General features: G+C 33.9%; 1 protein-coding gene across 5 annotated transcripts in view; it reads right to left on the bottom strand.

Moving 5' to 3' along the window:
• Positions 1–24,439, bottom strand: part of LOC121736415 (zinc finger protein 628-like) — a 99,825-nt gene that overhangs the window by 4,790 nt on the left and 70,596 nt on the right. The window lies entirely within an intron of this gene.

The raw sequence follows: 24,439 nt of genomic DNA, 5'->3' as shown, positions 1-24,439 counted from the left end.
AGTAGATGACGAAAATTGAAGATGAAAGTGCACAGTGTGGACATAGCTAAAATGTTCAATCATCGTTGTCTTATGAAACCTAATCGCTAGATCACCAACATTGGTTTTGCTATCCTGTTAGTTATAAAAATAGCTGACATGGACAAAACTTGATCAATTTTATAACGTCTCTACTCAGTTTAACTCTGTGTAAATTATTATGATATTCTTTTTTTACGACAATATTTAAATATAATTATAATATTATTTAATTCCTAATATCAGAATGTTGATTCATACAATTAAGCAATAGCTTCAGACGACAACTTTAAATGCACAATTTAAAATTAATTTCCAGCCTTTTCCTCATTTAAATATTAAATTGATTGGTCTAAATACTAGTTAACCCTTGGTTTAACAATTTCTACCCTTGGTTTTCTTTATATTGTGTTTTTTGTATAAAATATTATAATAATATTTTGTGGTAGAGTTTCTGCAGTCAGTGTTTGGTCAAGAGAATCCAGAAACTTCTTAAAGTTTTGGATCATTTTAATGTGCTACTTATTCTTATTTGACTCGTATTTGAAGCATAATATATTCGTTGATATAGACAACAATTTCGTTTATTAAATTACAATATTTTTAGATATTATGTATTTCAAGTTACTTTTTAGAACGCTGAGAAACAAACCCTAATGTGTAATTTACTCTACTCAACGACAGATGGCGCTAGCATGTACTCTGAGAAAATATTATGGTTTCAGAAATAATTTTGTTGGATGAATATTGAATAGGCTTTAACATTTTACTCCACAATAATTATAAAACTTTTAGGATGTAAACTTTTGACCCATTTATACTATAAAAATAATTCGAATAATATTAATTTTTACTTACTTATTTCAACCGAATTTTTTCTATAATAGCGTTTTAAAATAAATAGATATTTTGTGTGAATAATAATAACGTTGCGCTGTTTAATCAATTTAAATAGATATTAGTAAATTACAAATCTGGAAAGTTTGCTAATCACACGGACTACGAGACCAATTTTAATGTCATCTAGCACAGATATAAAGTAGACCATGATGCACTTAGGAGAAGAACGTAGGCTTTTTTGTGTGAAGATGTACGGTTCACACGATTCTTTATTCACGCGGCACGTCTAGTATCAAATAAATACGAATAAAATTAGCCCTACTGTTTATTTCTACCAAAAAAGTGGCTCTACGGACGGACAGATAGACTTGACGAAACTAAAGGCTGTAACAAATCTAAGTGATAATATTTTAGAGTGTGTATGTATCCCTTAAATAGAGTTCACTGTGAAAGTAGCAGCGTTGAAAGAGCAAACATTTTTCGTGATTTGTTTGGGCAAGCGCCCCGGCGTTATGAATTTTTCCATACAAAAGTTTAAAAAAAAATCTCTTTCAGCGCAGTTCACAGTGAACTCTTTATAGGGAAACCCATAAAGTAAATATACCTAGCGGAATAGAGAAACAAAGGCCTGAGCAAGAGAGATGTCACTATCAGTAACATTGCGTAGTAAAAAGAGACGTGTGATACATGACAGCAGCACTCTGTTTTTGACGTCCAGTCGGCACGTGCCGCACGTTGACAATTTAATCTTAAAGAAATCATGTTCAATCATGCTTGTGTAAGTGTATACGTACACATATTTTTACACACAGATGTAAACCAATTTCGGTTTCGTTTGACAGCTCGAGATTGTTGCTAGGTATATTAAATTTATGGGGAAGCCATACACACCCTAAGGTATTATCACTTAGTTTTGTTACACCCTGTATAAGGTTTCCATTTTTTGGTTACGTCACCAAAAAAAACAACAGCAAGGTCAAACCTTGGACTGAATTTTTATCCCAAATCCCGTCAGGTCAGCCCGCGACCTAGCCCAACAGATTTTTAAAATAAGAACGACCGACGCACACTGCCGGCGCGGGGTCGACGCCCTCACGCACACACACACTTGCGTTTTGCATGTTGTGAAGAATGCGCCTGCGCACTTATGATATTGTAGAATTATTTCCTAGATGCCAAGATATATGACATGCGTAACGGTATCGTATTTTTATGCAACTTACCGACTGCGCGGAGGGAGGTTATGCTGTTTGAGTACATCTTTCAAGTTCTACCCTAATAAATTGGGTTGTTCTACATTTTGTGTTGTAAGGTTACATTATGTAGGAAGTACAAATTTACAGTTTCATAATCGATGAGTGGTATGAGTATTGCTAGGATTCCGTTCGCGTCGTGTCACCACGACGGTCAGTTGCAGCATTATATGTATTATGATAATATTTTTTCTTTCTGTAACAGCAACAAGTAAAAAAAAACAAAAAAGAAGTACAAAGAATAATATTTTAGCCATCCTTACATTTTCAGCTGTATTTTGTCCAGTCTAATGTAACTACAATTTTATTCTCTACTAATCTACATTATTGGTTACACTATTTTATAGAAATATAGAGTATGATATTCATTGTCAATAAATGATCATTGTATCGCATTTTTTTTTAAATTAAAGTTTTAAATATCACAAAATTTTTGTCTATAGGTAAGTAATCGTAAACTTCTTTCAATATTTTTCACATAATTTAGGACATTCTCAAAATTTTCCCAAAACCTCCTAAAACCTAAGTCTAAACCTATGCCTAGATTATCTAAACTTTCCACGATTAAATCTTGTCCAGCCATTTCTTCCGGGTTCACCGTTCTCTATACTATTGTAGCCGGCAACCATTTTTCAACCCATACAACCTACGCTCGGGCCCTGACCAGTATAGCTAGACCTCCGGGATCTAGAACACCGCGTTCGGCTGCCGTGCGCGCGGAGGAGGTGACGGGGCTCAGGCTACGCTGGTGGGTTGTTCTATGGTTATTTTTGTTATTTCTCTATGAATAAGAGGAGAATAGAAAGGCGTTTGCCTTAGCACAGTTCGGCCGATGCTCGCCGAGGATGGTATGGTCGATAATTTGCAATTTAATTGCGAAATTTTGCAATTTGCATGTTTTTAGTTAATATTATAACGACACTTTTGCCTGATATTTTGATATTTTTAAGGTTTTGGTTCTTTTATATTTTGGGCTTTGAGGAAAACTTTGTAACCAATTTCAGTATCAAAATGTGAATACTTAATTTTCAAACTACTATTTTTTTAAATTCAAAGATCACATAATCGAGTTATTAGTATTGTCTAAATATTAAAAGATTGTTGAAAAAAATTACGTAAAAAAACTAAAGGTAAAAAACTATTATTCGTAGGGTAAAAACGGCATAAGAAAAATTAAAGGCATAATTAGGTACTTAGAAGAAATTTACTAATATTACAATTTATTCTCTCTACTTTTTCTCTTAAGAGTTATAACTTATAATACATGAGGACACTAAAGTGCACGTGAGTCTAGACTTGCCTTAGCACCTAGGTCCCAGAGTAAAGCCTACGCATAGCATTTACATACAAAAGTACTTCCCTGCAAGCGGTACCTCAGCGTAGGACTGGTACTCATAACTATTCTGTACCTATAGCTCAAACTTTAAAATGTTTTGTCATTTGTTCGAGAAAAATCTCTCTTTGGTATAGTCAATAATATTATGTTTATTTAATTAGATTGAGTGAAAGAAAGTAATAAAAAGATATATCGAAAATGATTCTCTACATTCCACTTGCAGACTGGAGCTCTACCTACCTACCTATAATAAAAAAAGTATGTTATATTCTTGGCCTTTTAAAATTCTCAACATTTTAAAAAGAAAATCCTGAAATAATGTTGGCAGCATTGGAAATTTTAAAACGTACCGTCGGCGCGCGCGCGTAGCGAATTTATTTTTGAATTTGGAACGCATCTTACGCGCCATTTTGACTTGTATACGAATTATTCCGAATGTTTTCGTGTTTAATTTCAACAAACTGTCAACGGACGAGTTATGGTTCTGTCAATTAAAGCTGAAATTAATTAATAAATAGAGCATCTCCACACTCTACAGTCTAACACGCTATAATATTTCTCTATGGTCACTCTATCTGTCTCTTTATTAACTCTTTACACCCAATTTCAAACCATGAAATGAACCGATTTTGCTGAAATTTAGTATGGAAATACTTTGAGTCGCGGGAAGAGACAAAAAATTTTTTATCGCGGAAAAATTTACGGTCCCCGTGCGATAATTGAATCTTGTACCTAGAATTATATTTTCAGTGTTTTTTAAACCATTAGAATAAATTCATCTGTAACTTTCAGTATCTATCTTAATCTATACTCTATATAGATAGAGTACACCTAGTTTTCTATTCATAAGTTTGCAGTAAGTCATCTAAACTTGTATTTATAATAACCTACTAGCCCCTATTCCTATATTTTTATGATTACTTAGTACCAGTTCAGTACTGAATGAATCAATAGTGGACATCCAAACCTACATAACATTATAATTCTATATAGCCCTGTCGGAAAAGCTCGCGAATATTGCAAGTAAAATTCGCAATTTAAAGCATTATTAATGTAAACTGCCAGCAATATTTCTACTTAATCTCACAAAAACATGGCCGTATGTACCTTATGTATCGGGCGGGACGTACATATAACATTAATTTTGTATTAAACATGGATACATATCGAAAATTTAAATTATTGGGCATGAATTTGCGTGCATACACGGTAAATGCATTCCCCCGCGGGGGTGCCTCCTCAGCCCGGTGGGGTGGGGGTGGCGTGGGGTGGGGTCACGCACTACCCCAACTATCCCCTCGCCCCCGATCGGGGTGGCCGGCGAAAAAATATAATAGTATTACCACCTGCGTCGAGCGAAATTCGCCTCGTAATATATGCGGCCGCCATTTTGTTGAATTCAATACAGACAATAAATTCGCGGCCATTTTGAGATGTTATTTTTGAAGCGATAAAAGTTTCATTGGAATCCCCTTTGCTGAAGTTTCGCCCGCAATTCCTTTTTTAAATGCTTTTTTTTTAATTTTCACCACGGCGCTATCTCGCGAATGCTTCAGTGGTCAAATAAAAACTTAAGGAGTTTTCAAGGAGCAGAGAAAACCGTAGAGTTGACTAAACTATTTTTTTATCTTTTTAAATGCTTTTATTTAACTTGCTCTGTGTGTAAGTTTGTTAGTTCAGGTGAAATCCTTGAACTCAATTTTGTAGATATATTTTCTATTTAAATTGTGTGAGCACGAATTAGTAACATTTTGTTTCAAATAAAGAACTCTACAAGTAGGTAGCCGGTAACGTGATACTTACAAATGTTAATGAAACCTTAATCTACTAAGTTGCAGTTACTGGATACAATAATATTATAAATATCAAAGAATAAGAAAGTGTGTCTGTATGTCTATTACCTCTTCATGTTTAAACCGTTACAAGAACATTGTAATTTGTAGGTCTAGTAATAGAAACGATAGATTTAAAACTATTTAATAAAACTTATCAAACAGTACTTCATTTGATAAATTTCAAACATAATATTGAACATTTTTTTCAAACAAAATTAATACACACCTTACATTATCAACTTAAACCTCGAATAACAAGAACAACGACGCAAAAGAAATAAAAAAATAACAAGCTCGACTCAACAACACCTCTGTTCTAAAGAGTCAAGTAAGAAAGATAGCCAACTCCTGAAAAGGGTACACGTTTTAAAAGATTCCGAGCGCGAGGAAAACGAATAAAAAAAATAAAGCGCTGGGAAAAATGCAACAAGAACAAAAGTTGCGAGTTTTCGTTGGAGTTTCGACGAGGGATGTGCAAGTTCTCAAACTATTTCTTATGTGATTAAATTTTATCTTTGAAGTTTCCAGGTGTGTGTTTGCTATTTCAACGGTAAAAACTTATAACAAGTACGTAATGACGCTCGCAAATCCGTTGCGCAAAAATAGTTTAACGCGTACATTTTTTCGGGATACAAAGTATTCTATGTCCTTTCCACTCATCCATATCAAATTTCATCAAAATCGGTTTAGTGGTTTATGCGCGGAGAGGTAATAGACAGTAGATAGATAGGTACACTTTCGCATTTATAATATTAGAATGGATTCTGTACATGTAGAGAGGTGAAGCAACGCGGCTCAAAATTTTCAAAATTGATTTGAAGTTAAAGTAAAGAAGAAAATTACACAATTTACAACACGCTACGCAGCGCGGCTTGAAATTCAGGCCTGGATAATATATCGTGTTCTATGTATTTAATTGCTTTGTTAATAAGGTTTAATTTCGAATCGCTTTCTTTAGAATACTGCGTCTCAACGTGACTAACCTTAAGTAAAGAACAGTAAAAATTTTAGGTTGGGTTGCACCAACTAACTTTAACTATAACATTTAACTTTAACTACAATGCAAAATGTCAAATCTTTGGTTAAAGTTAAAAATGGACGCCATCAAGATGCCATATTTAACCATAACCATAAAGCTCGACAAGGTTTTAAATGCACGTGGCAAAAAAAGGAACTAACGCTGTCATCATACAAAAACGCCATTGTTGACAGTTCTCCTTTACCAGCAGCGCCCCCACCCACGTTCATTTATAACCTTGTTGGACCAGCTGTCATCTGTCAATTTCTCCGGTCAAAGTTAAGGTTAAAGTTAAAGTTAAATTTGTCTTAACCTTAACCATAACTTTAACTTTAACCACGCCTCTGGTGCAACCCAACCTAAATGATGCTTCTGATGTATGCTTTAATAATTGCTTCTTAACATCTTAATTTAGAAATAATTAGAAATAATTGGTCATTATCTTAGCTAATTTCTCGGATAGAGAAGTTAATAAAAGATTGATTATGTTATTTTATTATACTACCTAGTGCTAAAGTAATATGTAGGAAACAATATAATTAGCTGTTCATGTTTAATAGTACAGAAATAATATATTCAGTTCTTTTCTCTACACTGATATATTATAATAAAAAAGTATAATTATAAAATATATTTATATTATATTACTTATGTAAGTGATAAAGATATTTTCGTAATAATTTACATCTGAAACTTCTAGTTAAATTATGAAGAACTTGAAATTATTGCTAACAATATATTATTTTGACATGTTTTTCCTGAAAGAACTTTAACTCTTAATTGACTAGTATGGGATAAATATTCAAATTAAGAAAATACATATATTCAAAGTATTAAATTTTTAATATGGGATAAATATTCAAATTAGGAAAATATGTTCAAAGTAAGAAATTTTTAACCCTAGAAAGTCTGGGGTAAATCTAGCCAAGTCTAGCGCCAGCCCTAGTCGAGGCGAGTCTCGAGTCGACAATTATTTTTATTCATCCTCGGACAACTTTGAATTGGATGATGTTACATCTCTATTTTTTGCTACTTTCTTTCTTCTTTTTAATTTTCATCGCGCTATGCAATTTAATCTTTGGTTTGTTTTTAGTTTGGTTGAAATAAATTAATATAATATATATACCTGAGAAAACGTTGTTTATCTTCAATTTAAGACACAGATTTAATTAATTTACTTTTATTTTAATATTTTTACAAAAAAAAAAACTGATGATTACCTACAGGCTACAACCTACACGGATGAAAACGACGACACTACTATTTTATAGAATTAAAAAATGAAACAAATAACTTGACCGTTAGATTCTATTCGATCAACCCTTCACATTCGCTTCCTTTATTACTCTAACCCTTTGATTACCTGTAGTTTTTTACTTGCTCGTAACAATACATTGTTTAATTATGACCCATGTCTGTCATTTCAATGGGACTTTTTGAAATGGACTTTTAATTTGCATAAGCTTTGGGATCATATTTTATTTCGTCTATCCCCGTTTCAAAGAAGTCGTGTGTTGTAATTGTTTTATGTCTTAAAATATTAGCTTTTAGAAAATACCAAATTAATTATGATATTTGGAATAAAAAGCATTATAATTTACCTGTTATTATGCTTAAATGTATCATTTTTCTAGTTGTGTTATAAGAATGACTCTTACGTCGTCGTACTACGTCGATAAAAATCGATAAAGAGGTAATATTAAAGGCAAAATAACCTTAAACGAACTATATAAAGGTTCAGTTATAATTATTATAATAATAAAAATAACCAACGCTTCCAAACAGGATATGGACAGGTGATGTAACATTGAACTATCCATTGTACAGTCCAAAGGGGTGACCTCTAGCATCCCGAATTTGTACAATGACCCCCGGAAAAAATTGCCCGCAGCTGCCCATGGGCATTTGCCAATGCTCAAATAATAGTGGCAATGCTCAAAATAATAGCACAGACACTATTATTATGCTAATTCACTATTATCCCACAGGTATAACCCGCGTCTTCCGGAACGGTCGACCGGCGCAGGGTTAGTTTTTTGTTGACCAACTGTGTAGATAATTTGATTGATGGCCGCATATGCTCTGTGGACAATATTGTCGCGTGGCGGAATATCAACTTTTAATTATAGAAGAGTGAGTAAGATAGAAGTAGAATTTGTAGTAACGTGAATATAATTCTACCACTTTACTATAATACTAAAGAGAAATGTTATAAACACTGAGGTAGTAAGTACTACGTACTAGAGCAGATATTGCGAACAAAAAACATGTCGCACTTGAGGCATGAGCGGGGTGGGAGGCGGGGCGGTGATTGCTATGGATCAGTACCGCAGAAGTGACACAGTTTAGTGCCTACACTCGAATGAATGCAGAATCTATTTGAGTAAGTGAATAAAATAAAAATAAAAATTCACTTTTTTACAACATTTATAATTAATATGGATCCATAGTCCACTATAGCTATCTACCTTATTTAAATTACACTCTGAATCTACTACTCTATGACAATGCAAAATAGCGCGTCTTCGCCTAGTAATTGAATGTTCGTATTTTAATTGAAAATAATTAAATAAGATTGCTAATACCGATGAAATGTTATTCCGTTGCATTTGGAAGTGTTACTGGAATCATTTTTACAGTATCTTAACCCACAACTAGGCATTTTTGCGACTTTTTTGGTTTCGTTTTTGATTGTGGTACGTCTGGCGCGCAGAAGAGCTCGCGGGCGACTAAGTGCACTGCTGCTAAATAGATTACGTTGAATGTGACCAAGCATTGCGTTGCGTTGTCGAGTCTAGTACGTAGTACATACTATGTCAGTGGTTATAAATATATAAAAAACCGGCCAAGTGCGAGTCGGACTCGCGCACCGAGGGTTCCGTACAAACCTGCAAGGTTTACAAAGTTCGTCAATTAGATCTAAGTATTTGATATGAATTTCAACTTGATAGCTCTACGCGTTCATGAGGAAAAAAGTAATAAGTTTATATTTATTAAAAAATATATATTTTGTAATGTAACTAAAAATTTAAGGTTTTCGGAATTTTTCCTTTATGTGTGCTATAAAACGTTGCTTCATGCCAAATTTCAAGATTCTAGGTCGACTGGAAGTACCCTTTAGGTTTTGATTCCCTTGCGAGTACTTGCGAGTTTCAAAATATGCAGATTAAATTGCTGTTTCTTTTGATTGCGTTGACATAGAAGTTTGATTTTGTTACAGCTTAAAGGTATTATAGACCTGAGTATTTGGTATGAATTTCAATTTAATACCTCTACGCGTTTATGAGGAAATGGGTAGTAAGTTTAAAATTATTAAAAAAAAATATATTATGTGATGTAACTAAAAATTTATGGTTTTCGTAATTTTTCCTTTATCTATGCTATAAGACGTTGCTTCGTACCAAATTTCAAGATTCTGAGTTCACGGGAAGCACCCTGTAGGTTTTAATTCCCTTGCAAGTGTCGAAAATTTGCGGCATAAACGGCTGTATCTTTTGATTGCGTTGGCTTAGAAGTTTGATTTTTTCACAGCTTCAAGGGACAGTAGACCTGAGTAATTGATATAAATTTCAGCTTCATACCTCCACGCGTTCCTGAGAAAAAGGGTCTTGACAGACGGACGGACGGACAGACGGACAACAAAGTGATCCTATAAGGGTTCCGTTTTTTCCTTTTGAGGTACGGAACCCTAAAAAGTAAGTTAACTTTTGATGTTATTAAAATGATGAAAGAAAAGATTTTCTAATATGTTAGTTTAGTACGTCTTTTTCCTTGGTTCGCGCGTCGGTAAAAGAAAGAAAAGTATTATTCCGTTAAACAATATCGTTAAACGATTTATCTCGGCTTTGTATTAATCACTTCCGAATAAAAAAAAACTTAATTATACATCCAATTAGAATGCACCGTCTTATCCCAACATTTGATTGTTCCAAAATTGAATTTTAATCACCGATTCTTTACTCACAATGGCGCCACTAAGAATGCCAAAAAATGGGGAAATGGCGAAAATTGCTTTCTCTGAAATGAGTTCGATTTATCTGGCATCGGGGCGCGAGCAATTATCTCGAGTATCTTTTGAGTTTAAATTAAGTGAAAAAACTTAGGAGCGTTTTTGTAAGGGCAGAGGTTGATTGCGATCGCCGAGAATTTTTGACAACTTTTGACGTTTTGTTTTTTTACGTTTCGGGCGTCCGGCAAAAGGTTTACCTTTGTTATGCCTAATTTTAGGATAAGTGTACTCGGTGTGTAATGTAGAAAATTCCTTTCCTATGCCAGTAAAAAAAAAAACAAGTTTTATATATTTAACAGAAATATTTAACCCGCACAATTTTCTCCAGACTCAGGAAGTACAGATACTATTAATCATATACCAATAGAATAAAGTTAACGTGAGGTCAGTATTGGCTCCATCTACATATCCAAACCAGTTCCGCGGGCTCCGGTCCCGTTACACGCAACATTTTGACGTCTAATAATGGCGGGAATATTTTTAAAATGGCGCGCAATTCTAGCCAAAGACTATATAGCATAGACAAGGATGCTTACTTGTCTACTTAAAAACTTTTTGAGCTGCTGCTCAGAAAAAGTTTTTCTGAGCAGCAGCTCAAAAAGTTTTTAACTGAGGTGTTTCTTTTTATCATTTAAAAAATAAGTAGATAAAAATTTGGATTTTGGGAATCAATTTTGTAAATTGTATTATTTTGTGCTTTTTTGTTAATTTAACAATATTTCTTTCCCTTCGTTCTAAATAAAATCTAAGATAGTAAACTATCACACAAGACATCTCTTAAACGTTAATAATGTGTACATGTGAGCTAACGAGGTGGATAATGGACACAAATGTTGCGACAAGCGCCGTACCGACTGATACGCCAATCCGATCGACTTTCTTGTCAATCCCTGATCAAACTGTGTAGAAAAGAGGTAAAATTTAATTTAACACAAAATCAACAAAGCGACATTTAAATAGATACGCCAAAAAATTTATAAAATAAAAAATAAAGCCGCAATAAGACCGCATTGACTGCAGACGAGGTTGAACTATACATTTAGGTACCTATTAAAAGCGGTGGTTCTATCGACAGCAATTAATATATACAAAATTATCAATATAATATATAAACATAATCCTTAAAATATTATTAGCATAAGGATTCTAGGAATGCTAAACTTATTGTATACCTCTGACACTCAATCAAAAGCTCTAGACTTGCAGTCTATATTTAGGTAACCTAGAATTTACACCTTTTACCAATAACTATGGAGCGAATAATTTATGTTATCGTTTTACTATAGAGGTAAATCTCTTCTTGAACTGTACATTTAATTTACAAAAAAGTTTTTATAATTTCATTCCTGGCACTTATAATTTCATAAAAAAGTAAAAAAAAAACAAATTGTTCGTAACAAGAATTACAAAGTTTGTTTATTTGATCATGAAATTTGTTTAAGCCCAAACAAAAGACCAAAAAATTTGCATGCCATAACAATCAGTAATGGCCGAACACATTATTTCCATTGTCTTTCCACAGACGTAATTAAATTAAAAAAGTAAGGCACGCAATTCGCTTAGCTAATTAAAGAAACGGCTCTAGATGGCAATTTAAGTAGCAAGTTTTGAGAAAAAAACAAAACAACACGGATTACGCAAGATTGCTTTAATTTTAATTTTTCTTTGTCAGTTTTATGAATTTAAAGTAAAAATATGGCTTTACAAAATTTTTGTCAGCGTTTAGGGGGCGTCCAAAAATTACGTGAGGTGTTTTTTGTTATTTTTCTGAACCCAAAATGTGGGTTTCTTACGTAAACGCGTTGGATTGTTTGATAGTAGATGTATGCAGTTACATGATATCAAAGTATGAATTAAATTATTTTCTTTTAAAAATTGTAATAAATTATTGAATGATCTTAATCGTATTACGATTACGCTTAGGATTAAATCTTAAGCATACATACAATCTAGATGAAATGTACCAAAATAGTATAATTTTTTTTGAAACACAGAAAAAAAATACATTAGATTTGCTGACACCCTGGGCTCTCAGCGAATCTAACGTAATTTTTTTCTCTCCCAAGTAAGATTAGATGATATTTGACTCGATAATCTCGTAATTTGTGGACGCCCCCTTAGGGAAACACCAACTAAGTGCGAGTTGGACTTGTGCACACTGTACTCGGTAGTAATTGTTTTTACATAAGTACATAAATAATTTATTAAAAAAATTGTTTTACACAATATTCTAGAGACAGTCTGATAACAGACGAACGGACATACAAGAAAATCACAGTTTCTCCCTTCTAATACGGAACCAAAACTTGAGTTAGTTTGCAAAAAAATCAATACAAATGGCCGAGCTCTTCTTTTACTCTGTGCGTTCAATTTCCGAATTGCATTTTTGTATTCAAAACGATCTTACGCAACGCACCTGTTACTCTCAGATGTTGCTGTGGGATCACAAAAAATCACTACACCGATATTGATGGGGCAGTTCCGGTTTTTTGGTGATTTTATACCATCTGCTACATCTGATAAGACTTGATTTAAATGCGAGTCAAAAACGTTTAACTGAAGCAGGATTTTGATGGTCCATTTAAGGTTTTTGCTTACTTAGAAAATCACGTACTTAAAAAATGCAGAGTTTTTTTTGCATGATTTTATTCTAGATCAGTTTTAAAACTGCTGTAGTTATACTATTGTCTAGTATAAATTATTTAGAAAGAGATATCTATGTTGATTAGATGGTTAAAAATCTTTTTACTTTTATGTAAAAAAACAGCTCTATTTTTAATAATTATAATGCATAATATCTGTATAATAAGCTTATAATATTAAAAATAGAGTAGGTATGTATCTGTATTATTGATTTATTATTGATTTGACTAAGTATAAAAAAGACTCACAAACCTTCTAAGATTATATACGTAAAAACATATCCTCTAAAAATCTTGAGCAACAATAGTCTCATTTTGCATAAGTATCACAAGAACCTGTTTTTCTGTCGCAACGTTTCGCGCGTCCATTATGCCCCGCTAATTGTGATGTAAATCCGCCATCTTTGTTTTACAGATAACATCTAGAACGTTCTATGCCTAAACATGCCTAAAATATGCCTCTACAGCAACTAGAGAAGTAAAGTCGAACACGTCAATTTTTGTGAGTCAGTCTTAGTGACATTAAAACAATAACCACTTTATTGTGTTACGAACAAAAATGATTGCTAATGATTTGAAAAGGGAAATAACATCAAATTAGAATCACCCTAGACATATGGCGTCGGAAAGGGTAAAGCCCTACGAAAAAACAAAAGTACTTTTATAATTAATATCAGTAATTAATTGTATTCTTTTCTTTGTAATAAAAGACGTTTTGTTGTTTCTTATTGACGCATCGCGGATCCTTTGTTTTTTTTTTCTGCTCTGATTAAATTGTATCAAACGTTCGCGGTTCGTTTGACGTTTATACTTTTTTTTTGTTTCGAGTAGTTTATTGTTTTAATGTTGGCCAGTATTTTTGTATTGTGATTTGTGAAGAGGTTATTAATTTTGTAACATTTTGACTTTGTTTTACATCTTAGTTCCTTAGGGCCTGTTTCACCACTTCCTGATAAAGTGCCGGATAGGCTATCCACAACTTTTTTGACAGATTCTCCATACTCTATCTGTCAAGTTAAGTGGTGTTTCTGATAAGTGCCTATCCGGCACTTATCAGGAAGTGGTGAAACAGGCCTTTAGTATATTATTGTTATTTTCATTGTCTTTATAGAAAACTAGATGACGCCCGCATCTCCGTTGCGCCAAAACTCGTTTATAGCGCGGGAACCGTACATTTTTCCGGGATAAAAAGTATTCTATGTCCTTTTCCGGTACTCAAAGTATGTCCATGCTAAATTTCAGCAAAATCGGTTCAGCGGTTTGAGCGTGAAGAGGTAATAGACCGACAGACAGACAGACTGACGGACGGACAGACAGACAGACAAACTTTCCTATTTATAACATGAGTATGGATCTCTGTATGTGAGGCTACATGGAACCAATTTTGGTCTTTACATTTTTACAATATTTTGTTTGAAATTTGTTTGAAAAACACAGACATTATTTATGGAAAAATCATCAGAAATCGGTAACAATTAAAATGGGAAGCGTTATTTAATAACCAATAGAGCCTCCAACACCTCGAGAAAAAAGGACTCCCCAATATAATTTCCTAATCACGGAGGCGTACGTCCGGTGCCAAAAAACTAAGGAGATGTTCGATTTGACAGGATACGTCATACGACCCCTTCGAACTTCGAACGAAACGGACTTTGAATGGAGGCGCATACTATTATAACCCTGGACGATAATAATTTTACTAGGGCGATAATTTTGGTAAATTACTATTATTCAGAATAACAATTATTGTCAGATAAATTAGCTGGTGTTTATGGTAGAGATGATTGGGAATAAACGTAGAAACGTTACATGAGACGTTTCTACGTTACATGAGACGTTTCTATTTCAATGGCGCTAGGAGGACTCTTAAAAACATACATACAAAACCTGCATAAAAATTTAAATTATACTAATTAATATATCACGGAATTTGCATAGGTTCTAAACCTTTAAAACGAAAATGTAGAGCTGCATTACTATTTACTTCTGCACACTAGAACCTAAGTGGTTCTAGTAATTATTGATGGCCATATACATATTATTATATGTTTAAGCAATATATAGTCCGCCAAGAAAGTAAAGAAATCAAAATTTCTTTCTTAGATTGACTTGATGACACTACGATGTGGCCACTTTTTAATTTATTCACTTTCTTGACAGACTATATTAATATTTTATCATGCACCGATTGTATTACAAGACAAATAAAACTTTTTTTTTAAATTCGTGTCGTATCCACACCATCCGACATTCGTCAATATTGACTCAGTAAAAGAAGGCGGCAAAAAATAAATTAGGCAAAAGCTCATTTTGGGCGAAATCTTGCGACATCTGTGGCCCGGGGGCCTTGAGTGCGGCCCTGAGTGCAGGGGCGTACTAACACGTGGGGCGACAGATTTGTACCTAATGTATTGATGAGTGGGTACTAGATACAGGTTCTGTTTGTAGGTGTAGACATTATATTTGTGTAGTATAATTATAACTAGCTATTTGACCGCGCTTTGCTCGATATTCGATGAAAATGACATTTTCTAAAAATGATTCCTACCTAGGTCGATTTATCGCCCCCGAAGCCCTTTATATACTAAATTTCATGAAAATCGTATATATATATATATATATATATATATATATATATATATATATAATTGAAATACAAGAATTGCTCGTTTATAGTTTGCCGTACGTATTTATTATAAATTTGAATTTTATTCTATTTGAAGCTCAAATTATAAATACAAAGTACCGAGTGTTAACTCTTATATTCAAAGTTTTTCGTAATATTAAAATTTAACGCTAAAATAATTTAAAAGATTCAGAAACAACACTAGCCGATAATTGAAAGAAAACTTCTCCGACACTTTTCTAAAAAAGCAAGGGTTTTAGTTTATTTTAAATTAAAGCAGCTCGTAATTTATGTACTTTTAAATTAATTATAATATAACTTCGTTTATTTTTAACACTGAGTATTTACAAACTTGTTCTTTGTTATACCTAGATATTTGTGTGATATGCCTTTTAAAAGATAATTTAGAAAATGAATGTAATTTTCATTTGTCTTTTGCTCAATACTATTATTTTTCAGGTAAGTAGGTTTTTTACGTTCTTTTACATATTTTTTTTGAAATTCATTCATTCTGTTTTTAAATATCTTTGCAGACAAACTAACGTTATTCTATAATATAGGTATATTATACCTATTTACATTATCTAAAGGACGATGTCTGGAGGTAGCGAATCGTGGTAATTTGCGCGCAAACAGTGGCACAATCAAATAAAAACCGATCACGCGGAACAACCTTTTTTCCATCTCAGCTTCAGTAAATACATTTGTGTACTGCGGAGAAAATGTCTTGACACTTGCGATTTTTTTTCCTTGTTTTAAAAGAAAAACGCGCGACGCGACGTTGCAAGACGTTTTAAAAAATAAGGTAATCCTTAATGTTGAAAAAAATGCATCCGTTCTTCCTTTCTTCCCACAATTTTTTATACTCTTCACCTTTGTAAAATCCTTTGTCGAATTGCAAGCAGAAATTGTGCAATTGAAGATCATGATAAAAACGGTATTCCTGAGATACGATCGCCGATCCGAGATATTATTTAGGAAGCTTTAAATCATAAATTTAATAACCACAGTGTTTCGCCATTGAGGCCGTATTTGCACATCCGTACAATTAAGAATTATTATTGTGTGTAGGTAAATATAATGCGGCATACTTTAACGAATTCTTAGGTAAGGTTAGGTTAGTTAGGTTGGATTTTATGTATATTCGTTAAAAATAGCTATTAGGTAACCCTATTGTCATTAGTACTTTGAGAGTTCATGCTACCGAGTACAGAAAGTCCTAATATTAGCTCTATCAAAAATCTAAGGTCACAATAACAGGACAACTGCCAATGTTTTGGTAGTTTGTCCATGCGTTCAACTTATTTACAATTTATAATAAAAGGACAAGAACATAGATTTAAGTGTTGGTTATATCTCAAGTATTAAGACGAGTAGATCGCGGTGGAGCTGCCCTGTTTTCTGGAGGGTGGAAATAAAGAACAAAAAATGACAGAAAAAGATAACGGCAAGGGTCTGAGGACCAATCGTACAAATTACAGCTCCATTTGTTTGACGGCCTTTGTGTATTTTATGTATTGGAAAAGTTTATTTTATATTTTTCAGTCGATCATCATGATCAGCGGCTGATGTTTGTAGACAAATAAGTTTTTGCAGTATTCAATATTTAATAATTAATGATTATTGACTTGAGTAGGTGTTGCCGGCAACTGCGTTGCGACGAATATATTAAATGAGTTAATCGTAAAAACCATACTTATTACATTTTTCCGGAAAAAACTATCGTATGTCCTTTCCCGGGAATTTTTCTCCTAATTTTTCTTATCTTTATAGGCTGTAGAGAATTTGTTCAAATCAGTTTAAAAATATCCACAGCCGAACATATAACCTCTTCCTTTTTGGAAGTCGGTTAAAAATATATAGAACAGAGCCCTATGCCATCACTTTTCGTAGTCGCTTTTTTATAGAATCGCCGATCAAAATGTATGGAATTGATATTAGACGAGTTAAGCGTAAAAAATGTAAGACATTATTTAAAAAACCTTAATTTAAATAGAGATAGGTTAAATAATGTAACCTATTCGGCTTGCCAACATTCTAAAAAGAATTATTTTTTCCCAAATAAAAAAAATTGGTTTGAATTTAGAACTTCAGGTTAAGAACTCCAAATTAACTCTTCGGATCCGAACCTTTTTTCCAGCACATAAACTAAAAAATTCAACTCAATTAAACTGTAGAATAACTTGTTTTTGCGCGGGCAAAGAGTAATTCCCAACTGCTACGGCGTTCCCATGTGTGCAATGTTGCCAACTTTAAATCCTGTTACTATTGTGGGAAATTTTTAAAGTCATTATGACCAGTTTTTCATTTTCCCGAAAACGAGGTAGATTTTTTGTAAAGTTGGTACTCCTAAATTGAACTGTGGTATAGCATGTTCTGTAAATTTAAGCACTAAAAGTCAGTTAAAATTTGTTTGCCGTTTTAATTGGGATTCTAATATTAATGTGATATTTGAAACTGTTGTGATAATTATGACTTTGTAATCAAATATACTATGATATCGTACACAACATACATAGCATACCATACAAAAACTATACATAGGTTCATTGTTATTCACCTACTATCTACACCAGTACCTACTCTAATTTCGGTAAAAAATACACGTTTTGCACTCCAGGAGTGCCGGTAGAAATTAAAACGAAGCAGCAGAAGCAGACACACATTTTTTTTTTATGAAATAAGGGGGCAAACGAACAAACGGGTCACCTGATGGAAAGCAACTTCCGTCGCCCATGGACACCTCGCAGCATCAGAAGAGCTGCAGGTGCGTTGCCGGCCTTCTAAGGGGTAATAGGGGAGGGTAGGGAAGGGAATAGGGGAGGGTACGGAAGGAAATAGGGGAGGGTAGGGAAAGGAAAAGGGTAGGGGATTGGGCCTCCGGTAAACTCACTTACTCGGCGAAACACAGCGGAAGCGCTGTTTCACGCCGGTTTTCTGTGAGGACGTGGTATCTCTCCGGTCGTTTATAGTATTCGTGCCGAAGCATGGCTCTCCCACGTCAACATTTGTGTCATGCAGTAGATAGAGTTATATTACGTCCGCCCTTACTCCGCGCCGGCGGTCTACTAGCTCTTACATCTACTGTGAATTTAACATTTTAGCCATCTCAAAAAAGCACTCCCATAAAGAGGTTTTATTTAAAAAATCCAGAGTATTCTAAACTAGTCCTTATACGTTTTATGATAGGTTTAAAAATCCCTTGCCCTTAACATTAGGTAATATTTAAACCATCTTTTAAACCTCAAGAAGGGGATAATAGGTTAATACCTTAGGGACTTGTAACTGAACACCTAATCCATCTTATCATTTTGGATGCTTTTTTAATGGGAATTGTCCGACTGAAAGAAATCTTGCCCCGTGGGATTTGGGTAGGTATATAATGGGTTGTTGGTGGGAGGAATTTTAAAATGTCAGGTTCAAAATATATATAATAGTGGTAGGCATCATGTAGGAGTAGGACATTCTGAAAATATTTATTTTCCTTAAATTTGTTCAGAAATAAAACAATTTTGATTTGATTTGATTTAGAATACTCAACTACACTGAGATATAAGTACTACGTATAACTACTTATACCTCTGTGCTCAACTATTGAAATTTTATGTATATGATCACTGCATAAAATATAAAGACCTAAGTCTTGAAGTCACCAAAACTGTTTCGAATCCATATATACTAATGTTATAAATGCGAAAGTGTCTGTCTATCTGATTGTAACCATTTCATGTCTAAACGGCTAAACCGATTTTGCTGAAATTTCGTATGGAAATACTTTGAGTCCCGGGAAAGGATATAGAATACTTTTTGTCGCGGAAAAATTTACAGCTTTAGCGCGATATACGAGCGTAACGGAGTTGCAAGCGTTATCTAGTCTTAAATATTTGTCAATGTTGGTAATCTTGTACATAAAATTCTCGTGTCACAAATCACAATGTTAGGCCGCGTACTCCTCCGAAACGGCTTGACTGATTTTAACCAAATTTTTATATGCATACTAGCTGCTAACATTGTTTTGCCATATAAACCGGGGATGAACAATGATTAAATCACTAAAATGGCTATAAAAAAATAGGGGTTGTTGATAAAAAAGTAAAAATTTAATATATAAGATTCAGTGGGTCTGAGAATCGGCTCCTGGGTACTTTTTATATTGATTTAGTGCATTTGTTAAATAAATAATAGTAAATTATTACAACTCGAGACTGACGGCGACCATTGTTTGTGCGACGGGATAGCGATGGATGTTGCCATGATAATATACTTATTTGGTCACTTCAATAAAATAATATGGGTGAAAGATGAAATACTTTATATGGCAAAGAAACGTTTGCCGGGACAGCTAGTTGGTATATACCAATTTTTTTAACATTTTATATACAAATTATTATTAACATTAGACAGAAGTTGAATTTAATATATATTAAATTCAACTTCTGTCTAATGTAAATTATAATAAAGTAATGTTAGAAGTACAGTAATATCTATAATATTTTGTTTAGTACTAATTGGATAACATAAGGAAATGGATTAACCGCAGCGTGCGGTTTCACATCCACCACTATTCATTTTGATGTTTTATAAAATTTCATCAGTTTCTTTATAGCTGGAAGTTGGAACATATTAAGTTAACATTAATATACAAGCCTTAGGTACATCTAAGGCCTAATATTCTAATGTTAAAAAAGTGTTCTCAATATTGTTATTACTTATTCATGACTTGTACAGTTCTACGAGGATTTGGTCAAAATTAAAACTGACGCTTTTAAAATTGGAAAGTGACATTTTTCTTATTTAAAATGGAGTCCATTGGGAAATAGTGTCAGTGTAGTTGTAAAGTACTTACCTATCGTCTGAAAACGAACTGATTCAAATTTACGCTCTGAGATGTAACGTTATAATCATAAATAGTTTAATTTTTTAAATGAAATAAGGGGGCAAACGAGCAAATGGGTCACCTGATGGAAAGCAACTTCCGTCGCCCATGGACACTCGCAGCATCAGAAGAGCTACAGGTGCGTTGCCGGCCTTTTAGAGGGAATAGGGTAATAGGGGAGGGTAGGGAAGGGAATAGAGTAGGGAATGGGCCTCCGGTAAACTCACTCACTTGGCGAAACACAGCGCAAGCGCTGTTTCACGCCGGTTTTCTGTGAGAACGTGGTATTTCTGCGGTCGAGCCGGCCCATTCGTGCCGAAGCATGGTTCTCCCACGTATATAAAATTGTGTCATCCAAGTAACATGAATAGATACTAGTAGGTACATTTCTCTTCAGAACTTCAGATGCTATTCGCCTAGGACTTATGAGGTTTAGATAGTGTCACTCATCGCGGTTTAGATTAAAATTGGGTCATTTGTGACTGAATTTGGAGTTTTGGACTGCCACAGTAAAAACTTGCTTGCTTTCATATTAAAAGCTGCACTGCATACGTCATGTACCATCGAGGAAGTTGATTCCTATGCAATTGACAGACCAACGTTATTTGGTCGAATATGTCAATTCAATGTTAATTGTGATCTGTCAGATGGGTTTGACGTAACGCAACCAAACTACTTAGGTCCCCGATTTGCATAGGAATCAACTTCTCTGATAGTACAACTTGTACAACATATGAAGCTAAACAGTATATCCAAGCATTTAAAATTTAACTTGTCCATAAAGCCTTTTCAGTATGCTCATTACCGTAATGCTGATAAGATGAACAAATTACGTTGATTTTTGTGCATGCGCGTTAACAAGTATGCTGCAGGCGAAAATGAGCTGTAACTGCATTTTGTTAAATGTGAAAATGGCTTGGTGTAACGCAGTCATCGGGTCCAGCTTCGCGACGCAATGATTTTATCGATCTGCCACCCCTGGGGGGGTTCCCCCTATGTACAGTGCGTAGTTGACATAGCTGTGTGCGATATTTAATAGTTAAGTAGTGTGCATTTATTACGCGATATTGGAATTTCACGAGCCAAAGAATGGGCGGAATTAAGCGCACAAAGGTTTTCCGAAAAGTAATCAGCATCAGCAAACCATGAATACGCTTTTTTGATGAAAAGCGCCTATAAAAGGGTGTTCTTAAAAAAAAACACCTGATGATAAGTTAAAGCCGCTGCCTAAATCTACCTTAATGCTATGTAGAAAACTAGAAACTTTCAAAAACAGTTTTTTGATGAAATGGTTCAGAAAATAAGCACATCATCTGATGATGAGCCTATAGCCTGTGGACAGTGACAAACTACACTAAACTTTAAACTTACACTGTATACTATAACCGGCCATTTGTGGCAAAATTTGGTTCGCTCACAAAAAAAAAGTTAAGTCAAAACAGAGACTAGCGTCATCTTTATTTGTCCCAGTTACCACTGCCGGTCAAAATGTGCTATGATAGAGCTAGATAATGCTACCAGGAGAAGATAATATAGGTAGAGCATAAAATGACCTACTCTACGTTACAAGGTAAACCTTAAAGAGAAAACATAGAAAAAGTTATCTCTTTCTAACGATTTTAAAAGTACACAGAAACATTAATTAAATCAAGAATTAATTAAATATTAAATATAAAAGTCGTGGAAGTGATATCAAAAAATGTTAATAAAAAAACTTCGCAACAGTTCCAAAAGGGAGCGCGCTTGCTAAATTAGTAAAATACTTTCGACTCCAGTCTTTGTTCTTCGTATTTTTGGGGTTCCTCGGGACTTTTCATTGTTATTTTTTATAAATGGTCAGGTTTTTTGTTACTTGTCATCATCACTTTTGGATTTAAAAATAAAAACCTTCACGATAAACTAAAGATTATTCTATTTCTAAAATCTAATGCGATTTTTTTCACAATTATTCCATTCATCAACGCTTCGATTGGCTTACATCAATGACACATGTCAAAACATTAACCAATCAGCAACGCTATTAAAAAGAAAAACTTCTTTAAGCCTTTGCACAAGAATTAACTTCTCCGAGATTAAAAATCAGTTTATCTAGAATGTGCTAGACTCTAGAGATACTATTCTATTACCTGTAAGCTCGAATAAATCACTATTAGAGGTATTTTTCTGCAGGATTAGCCATAATACTTCCTGCATAACAGGTTCAGACGCGGAAAAATCGTCTGGCACATTTATAAATAACTTTTATCGGTGTAACCCGGCTCACGCCTGGCCGCTTTGCAACTTTACGTTAGTTCACTTACAGACACCTCGGAGTTTCAATTGTGATCCTTATGCTAGTAGAAAAAGGGTTCTAGCAAAGGTAAAATTAATCTGAACAGTACTTCGACTTTACGGACACCTGCGTTTATTTTTAATTTTATATTAACGGTGAATTTTATTCAAAGACAATTTGAATTAGATTTTGGTTTGATTCTATATAACTGCCGGCAGCCGGATAGAAGAAAAATGAGATTTTAGGTCAAGGTCTATACAGAAAAGGGTAGAGAAATTTCTACATTGATAGAGCTAGTGTTAAATCTTCATTTTCATCGCTAAACACATTTTCTTTTATGGCAACACTGGTTATAAAATTCAAACCTTGAATGGAGAGCACGGAGAGTAAGTTATATTTATCTGCTTATAAATTATCATTAATTAATAATATTATTAATACTGATATCATTAATGCAGAAGTCTGTTTGCTACTTTTTCACTAAGGGTGAAGCCAGACGAGCGTAATTTTCTGAGTCATGAGTCGCAGAATTTATTCCGCGTAAATATTTTTTCATACAAATCATGACTCACAAAATTACGCTCGTCTGAATCAAACAGGAATTTTGTATGAAACTGAATGCAGCAGAAATTCTGCGACTCACAACTCACAAATTACGCTCGTTTGGCTTCACCCTAAATCGATTTGGATAAAATATCGCAGATACTGCAGGTGCCGGAATAGGACTTATAATTTTTTATCCCAGAAAATTTTACGGTTTCCGAATTATTCACGAAGTTGCCGAGAACTATAACTAGTTTTATAAACTATCAGATTAGGTTGATGTTCTGTTTCCTACTGTGGTCTATGTACACATAGCCCTAGCTATTACCTAGTTATAGCCTCAAACCACAGGGCTGCAGTCAGGAATCTGTAGGTAGGTAGCAAGATGGATGCTTAGAATTTAGACGTTTACACTGCTCCTTACAAATAGAATTTGTACTTTTATATAGTCTACATTTGAATGGTGGAAACGGAAGTAACACCTGTACAAGATATATTATTAAAAAAAATTGCAGAATTCGACCCCTTTCACACCTAGGCCTTTTGGCGCTAATACCCGTCCATAGACAAGTCAATATGTCAAACTTCAAACTCGCACGATAATGTCATGTGGTAATTATATCAATTAAAAAAGTCATTACGCACTGGCAGCTTACAATCATGTCGGCGTGAATATTTAATTACACCTGGCAACACTAGAAAAAGCGTGGGAATTGACAGTGTGTTCGAGGTTTGAATTTTAAATTTTCTCATTGTTTTTTAAATGAAAACAAAAAATATTTAAAGCATTTGAATTTAATTATCTTGAGATGGCTACGGAATATAATTACATAATAAGAAACTTTTGATTTTGAATTTCGATGTTTTGTTTTGTTATCTTATTCTAAGATAGCCTTTATAATCCGTTACACAGAAATCATATTATTATCTCAAAATAATAAAAACTTGACGTGTAATAATAAAACATGGCAAACTACAATGCGTTGGCACATCGGAATTTAAAAACAATAAAGTATACAACTATGCTAATTAATATTATGTCACGGACGAGAAACTATAAATATTTAAAACGCGACACTAACTACCGCATAATTTATTCGTAACGAGAAAAAAATTCCCGCCGAACGAAGAATCACAATGCATATGGCGCCGCCCACCGGCTAGTTCGACC

The sequence above is a fragment of the Aricia agestis genome, chromosome 19 (genome assembly GCF_905147365.1).
Source record: "Aricia agestis chromosome 19, ilAriAges1.1, whole genome shotgun sequence".
Classification (NCBI taxonomy): domain Eukaryota; kingdom Metazoa; phylum Arthropoda; class Insecta; order Lepidoptera; family Lycaenidae; genus Aricia; species Aricia agestis.
The sequence above is the reverse complement of the archived record's forward strand: the minus strand, read 5'-3'. Positions and strand labels throughout refer to the sequence as shown.